Source organism: Sinocyclocheilus anshuiensis, unplaced genomic scaffold (genome assembly GCF_001515605.1).
Source record: "Sinocyclocheilus anshuiensis isolate Anshui unplaced genomic scaffold, SAMN03320099.WGS_v1.1 scaffold1931, whole genome shotgun sequence".
NCBI classification, from domain to species: Eukaryota; Metazoa; Chordata; class Actinopteri; order Cypriniformes; family Cyprinidae; genus Sinocyclocheilus; species Sinocyclocheilus anshuiensis.
The window spans coordinates 309,110-315,092 of NW_015548329.1; the positions used below are offsets into that span (position 1 = coordinate 309,110).

The 5,983-nt window shown below is 34.2% G+C and overlaps 1 protein-coding gene across 2 annotated transcripts in view; it reads right to left on the reverse strand.

Moving 5' to 3' along the window:
- zmat4a (zinc finger, matrin-type 4a) overlaps positions 1 to 5,983 on the reverse strand; it is an 86,965-nt gene that overhangs the window by 15,464 nt on the left and 65,518 nt on the right. The gene's annotated exons all lie outside the window — the stretch shown is intronic.

Genomic DNA, 5,983 nt, shown 5'->3' on the forward strand with positions numbered 1-5,983 from the left:
AGAAAAAAGAAAAAAAAACGCAAGTCACATTTTATTATTTCATTCAGAAATAGGCCTAATGCCGACGCGAAATGTTTACAAACATTATAATAAACAACCAACGTTGGGTCTCATTCCACACAAAATCAAATGTTTCTGTATTCGCGATGTACAGTGGGTACGGAAAGTATTCAGACCCCCTTCAATTTTTCACTCTTTGTTATATCCATGTGATATTTCAGTTTTTCTTTTTTAATAAATCTGCAAAAATGTCAACGATTCTGTGTTTTTCTGTCAATATGGGGTGCTGTGTGTACATTAATGAGGAAAAAAAATTAATTTTAATGATTTTAATCAAATGGCTGCAATATAACAAAGAGTGAAAAATTTAAGGGGGTCTGAATACTTTCCGTACCCACTGTATTTGAATGCCAAAATATGATTTATTATGTACTTCACTCATGTTCCAATATCCACGTAAAACAAAATGTTTTGCATAACATCACGGCGGTACGGTGATAACGCGTAACGGCACAGACTTTACTACATATTTGAACTGAGCAGTGTGTTTTTTTCCTTATGTTTGACTCACTGTATTTTATTATGATAATGAACAGTCTGCATTGTCAAGGTAGCAATGCTTAACTGTGTGCACGCATGCGGTGCCGCCGCAATCACTTGAGTTTTTTCCTTCTAAAAGTGGAAGCAACTACTCCTTTTAGTCATAAAGATAATCAGAATTGTAAAAGGTTTGCTTTTATTTGTGTACATTCACCGTCTGGTTTCCTTTCACGCAGCACAAAAATGAACCGAAACTCTGCTTACTAGGCTACTTGTTGCACAGTTTTTCTTTCGTTTTCTTAATGTAAGTAAAAATATATTTCTCGTATAGGCCTATTTATTATTATTATTATTATTATATTCGCATGTAAAATTAATCCCCTGGAAACAAATGTTAGTATTTTTAACGGTTCACACACACTTATCCTTTCTAATTTAATTCAGTTCTAATTTAAAATAATATTGTCGGTTAACGGTTAATAATCGGTTAACGTGCGTCGGTTAGGAAAAATATCCGAAATGAACATCCCTACTTGTCAGGATAGAAGGAAACTTGGATTGGGCAAAATACTGTCAAATTCTTGAGGAAAATCTGCTGTCCTCTGTCAGAAAGTTGTCAATGGGAAGAAGGTTTACCTTCCAACATGACAATGACCCAAAGCACACAGCAAAACTGAGCACACAGTGGATGTAGGAGAAAAAGTTGAATGTCCCTGCATGGCCTAGTCAGAGCCCAGACTTAAACCCCAGTGAAAATCTGTGGAATGACTTGAATACTGCAGTCCACAAACGCTCACCATCAAATTAAACTGAACTTGAGCAGTTCTTCAAAGAAAAGTGGGCAAATATTGCAAAGTCTAGATGTGCAAAGTTAGTAGAGACATATCCCAACAGACTAAAGGCTGTAATTAAAGCAAAAGGTGATTCAACAAAATACTGACACAAATACTGATCCTTTTTCTAACTCTGTGAATCTTTTTTTTTTCTGACATGTTGGTGTTACATCTTTCACTTGGATGTTATAAGTTGCACTGAGTAAATACGGCTAGATAAAACAAAACATGTGTCCGTCTTCATTTCAGGCTGCAAAGCAACAAAATGTGATTATTTTAAAATGGGGGGCAATTATTTTCTATACCCACTATAAAAGCTTTAAATGTGATTATTTTAAAGGGGGGTGATTCTTTTCGATACCCACTATATACACACAACCAGACACAAACACGCATTACTTGTCACAAAGCACAACCCACTTTCATAGTATATGGATGCACATGAAGACTTACTTAAACAGAAATGCAGATTCCTTCAAGGATTTTCAAGGAAACAATTTTTCTAAACATTAGGAATTACATTTTGACAATTTGGCTGAGAGCGTTATTCAGAATAAAAATGTGAAGCAGATGGAATGGAACAAACGGCTTGCAGAATTCCTAGAGCACAATAAAGTTTAATGATGCCTTCAGGGATATTATCACCTCAGGCTTCTGGTCTTGTCAGGGATCATAACACCACTGAACTGGGACATGCCCTGGGACATACTTACTGATACCCACATCTGTCGATCCTATAGTTTATCCAACTTAAACTAGTTGGAATAAATGGTTAGACTATTAGTCACTAATCATTACACTCTAAGAGTCAAGTTTTGCCATCAATAATCATAAGATACCAGGACACACTCACCAGACCTGGGATTTCAACAGACACTAATGTGTAGCAACTAGGTGGTTTAGGACTCTGCTTCAAACAGGCTTAAAAGTGCTTAGCCATTTTTCATTTCCTTTTTTATTTACAGTGGGGTTCAAATTTCTGAGTCAGCTGTTTGGAAAATGTTAGATTTTTTTTTTATTATTATTATTAATTAATTAATTTTTATTACTGTTTTATATGTACACTACCGGTCAAAAGTTTGGGATTTTTTTTTTTGTTGATGTATTTGAAAGATCTCTTATGATCACCAAGGCTGCATTTATTTGAACAAAACTACAGTAATATTGTGAAATATTATTACATTGTGAAATAACTGTTTCCTATTTGAATATATTTTAAAATGTAATTTATTTCTGTGATGACAAAGCTGAATTTACAGCAGCTATTACACCCATTCTCTATGTCAAATAATCCGTCCGAAATCTTGAAATCAGAAATGCAGCCTTCATAAACATAAAAGACTTCTTTCAAAAACATTAAGAAAAATCTTAATTATTCCAAAAGTTTGACCAGTATACATATATTCAAATATATACACACGCATACACACTACTACTACTACTACTACTACTACTACTACTACTACTACTAATTAGAAAAATGCTTTACCATGCCAACATGCTTTCTCAACTCTTGCCTCTATAGGACAAGCTCTCTGGCAAGTTGATCGTTTATGAAATTTAAGGCAACACTGGTTCATCTATTTTTAACTCCAGGCATCTTCCCACCTGATGGTATAGCACAGATATCGCCTTGACTGTAAACCCAAGCATATGTTTATAGGGAGAAATCAGTATAGTAAGATTGTGAAGATTCTGTAAAGTATAAGGTGTTCTAACTACTACATCATTTACATGGGCAATGATCATGAGGTCAAATTCACAACATCCTGTCATTTTCAGCACATTATCATCCACTAACCTGTCGAACAGACTTGAATCAGCATGTTTGCACTGTAAATAGACAATGTGTCTGCCTCAATTTGTCACCAGCTCTGCTGTGTGAAATTAAACATGAGCAAAAATATGCTAAACAACAATGAATGATAAAAATATGCCCATATTTGTACAGTGACATGCAGATGGCATCTAAGTGATGGGTAATTCAGCAAACACTGATCCACTTCTGCTCCAGAAGAAAACATATCAACCATATCAAATTGAAAAAAGCCCATAGCTAGGGTACGTATTTAGCAGTGCAAATATAATACAACACAATTCATTGAGCATCAATTCATTTAGGTCACCATTTACCTGTATGACTTTCTTTTTCTGCAGAAAACAAATGGACCCCTAAATGTTGCATATTAGTAACTTAAAGGTACATATTACTTAAAGTGTACATATTTTAAAAGGGTACCATCTCAGTGACAGCAGTTTTTTCTGAGTGCAAAGACTGTTAAACATTCTTCAGAATATTTTCTTTTGTGTTTTACAGAAGAAAGTGCAACACAAGGATGAGTTAATGATGACAGAATTATATTTTTGAGGTGAACTATCGTTTAAAGAAATTCTGACAATTCCTGGTCTGAGATGTCTTAAATTAGATATTTTAATAAGACATAGAAGCTATAAACATAATGTGATGTTTTCAAAAGTCTTTCCAAAATCATTTAAGAAACAAAAGCTAACTTCTTACCCCTCAAGATGGCGGCGCGTTCACACGCTGCGGCTTCTCTCTCTCCCGACAGAAAGGTGTTTTCGTGTTTTTTGTCTTGTGAGTCGCAGTGTTTTTGTACGTATTCGTCGCGTCTATCTGTCTCTAAGCGCGCATACAGTCGTGAGTTTCTGCTCGATGTCGGCAGAACCACATTTTTAGAGTTAAACTCATTTTTTTTTACATTTTACCTTATTTGTATATTTGTATAGTTGTATTTCATATTTAATCTGTATATCTGTATTTATCTTCTACTGTTAGTGTTATCTGTATGCACCAAGGGTCTGAGAGTAACGCAATTTCAATTTTCTGTGTGTATGTGCTGTACATGTGGAAGAACTGACGATAAAGCAGACTTGACTTGACTTGACTTGATACAATCAAAATATTTCAACAAATCCTAAGAGATAGCATTGCACCTTAGCATGAAATGGCAACATCCACCAACACTCCTCGACTGCTTTCAGGGTGGCACGTAAGATCAAAGACTGAAGCACTAGGCAGGAAGAATGTAATTGCACAGTCCTTCGGAGTGAAGATGCTGATTACCAGACGAGCCAAATGGTGTATGAGACTATGGTGAAAAGCAAGTTATCATGCTGTTTTATTGAAAATATGATGAAAACCTCAGTCTGATGTTACTTGATAGAAACATGATATCTGTGTGAGACAGAATGCATAATTCCAACAGAACACATTGCAATGATGGTTCAAATCACAAAGGCTTCCTCCACTGTCTAACGGAGTGCTGTGAAAAAGTAAAATAATCCACATTTGCTGCCTCTCCTTCAAAATGAGTATGGATTGGCCCTCTAATGGGTTGGGATTTTGTTCAGTGTACAATGTTAAGTGTTAAATGGATGGGTTGAATGAATGTAAGGGTGATAATAGTAACTACACACTCGAACATGATGAAAACGACAGAGTGTGAAGAGCAAAAGAGGAAGAGACATAAAATGAGGTCTGCTCTTCTGTTCTCTGCTGAAAAACTGAAATTTGACAGGTTTCACACACCTATTGCTGCACACCACAAACATCTGACAGTACCGATGTAGTTTAGTAGCGAAGATTTCTGTGCAATGAATATATCTGAACAAAATATATTTGAACAAAATGAAATCCTTAAAGGCCACCAAGGATGAAATGAACATCAAAATTAAAAGGAGGAGATAAAAGGAGGAAAACCCCTGTGCAACAGTAACAGAAAAAATATTTTAAAAATAAATATTTACAATATTTTAAATAGTTTGTTTATAAATATATAACTGTACAGAAATTTAAATATTATATGCATTATTTATTTATGGTGTTATACATTTAAATAACATCTGATTAGTACATCATGCTAGTTATGAAAAAGGTCTGTCAATTATAATTAACAATAAATATATTAATAATTATGTCTATCATGAATGTGTGTGTGTGTGTGTGTTAATTCATTAGTTATGGCCCCCGCCCCTGCCCCACTTATGTCATCTTACATTTCTTAAGGTGTGTTTGAATTTTATTTTTTTTTTTTAAGGAACATTATGTCAACAAAGCAGTTACAATAAAATTTAAAATAATAATAATAATAATGATGATGAATAATGATGAAAACAATTAAAAATACAAGACGGGTATATAATTAAACAAAACACATCACAAAGGAAAAGATTGAACAACTCACAAATTTCAATTGTTTTTAAAGCCTTCTTATTACATGAGTTAGAAATAGTCCCAAAATAATGCGCTATGTCTGCAAGCAAAACATAAAAAAGTGGCTCCTGACTTGAGAATTTACATTTATGTATATAAAATTTTGTTAACAAGATAAGACGATTAAGTAAGTATATTTTGTAAGTGTGTTTGAATTGAAGCGGCGCTGCGCAGATCGGTCAGTGTATGACATCAAAGTACCGCGAAAGCGATTAAAAATCTGTTTCATGCTGAACACAGCTATAGTTGATTGGTGATGAACATGATGCAGGACAACAATTGAAGATCACTTAGATTAATTAATCGCCACATCGATATATATATATATATATATATATATATATATATATGAAGAGTTTGGTTCCAAAACGCGATA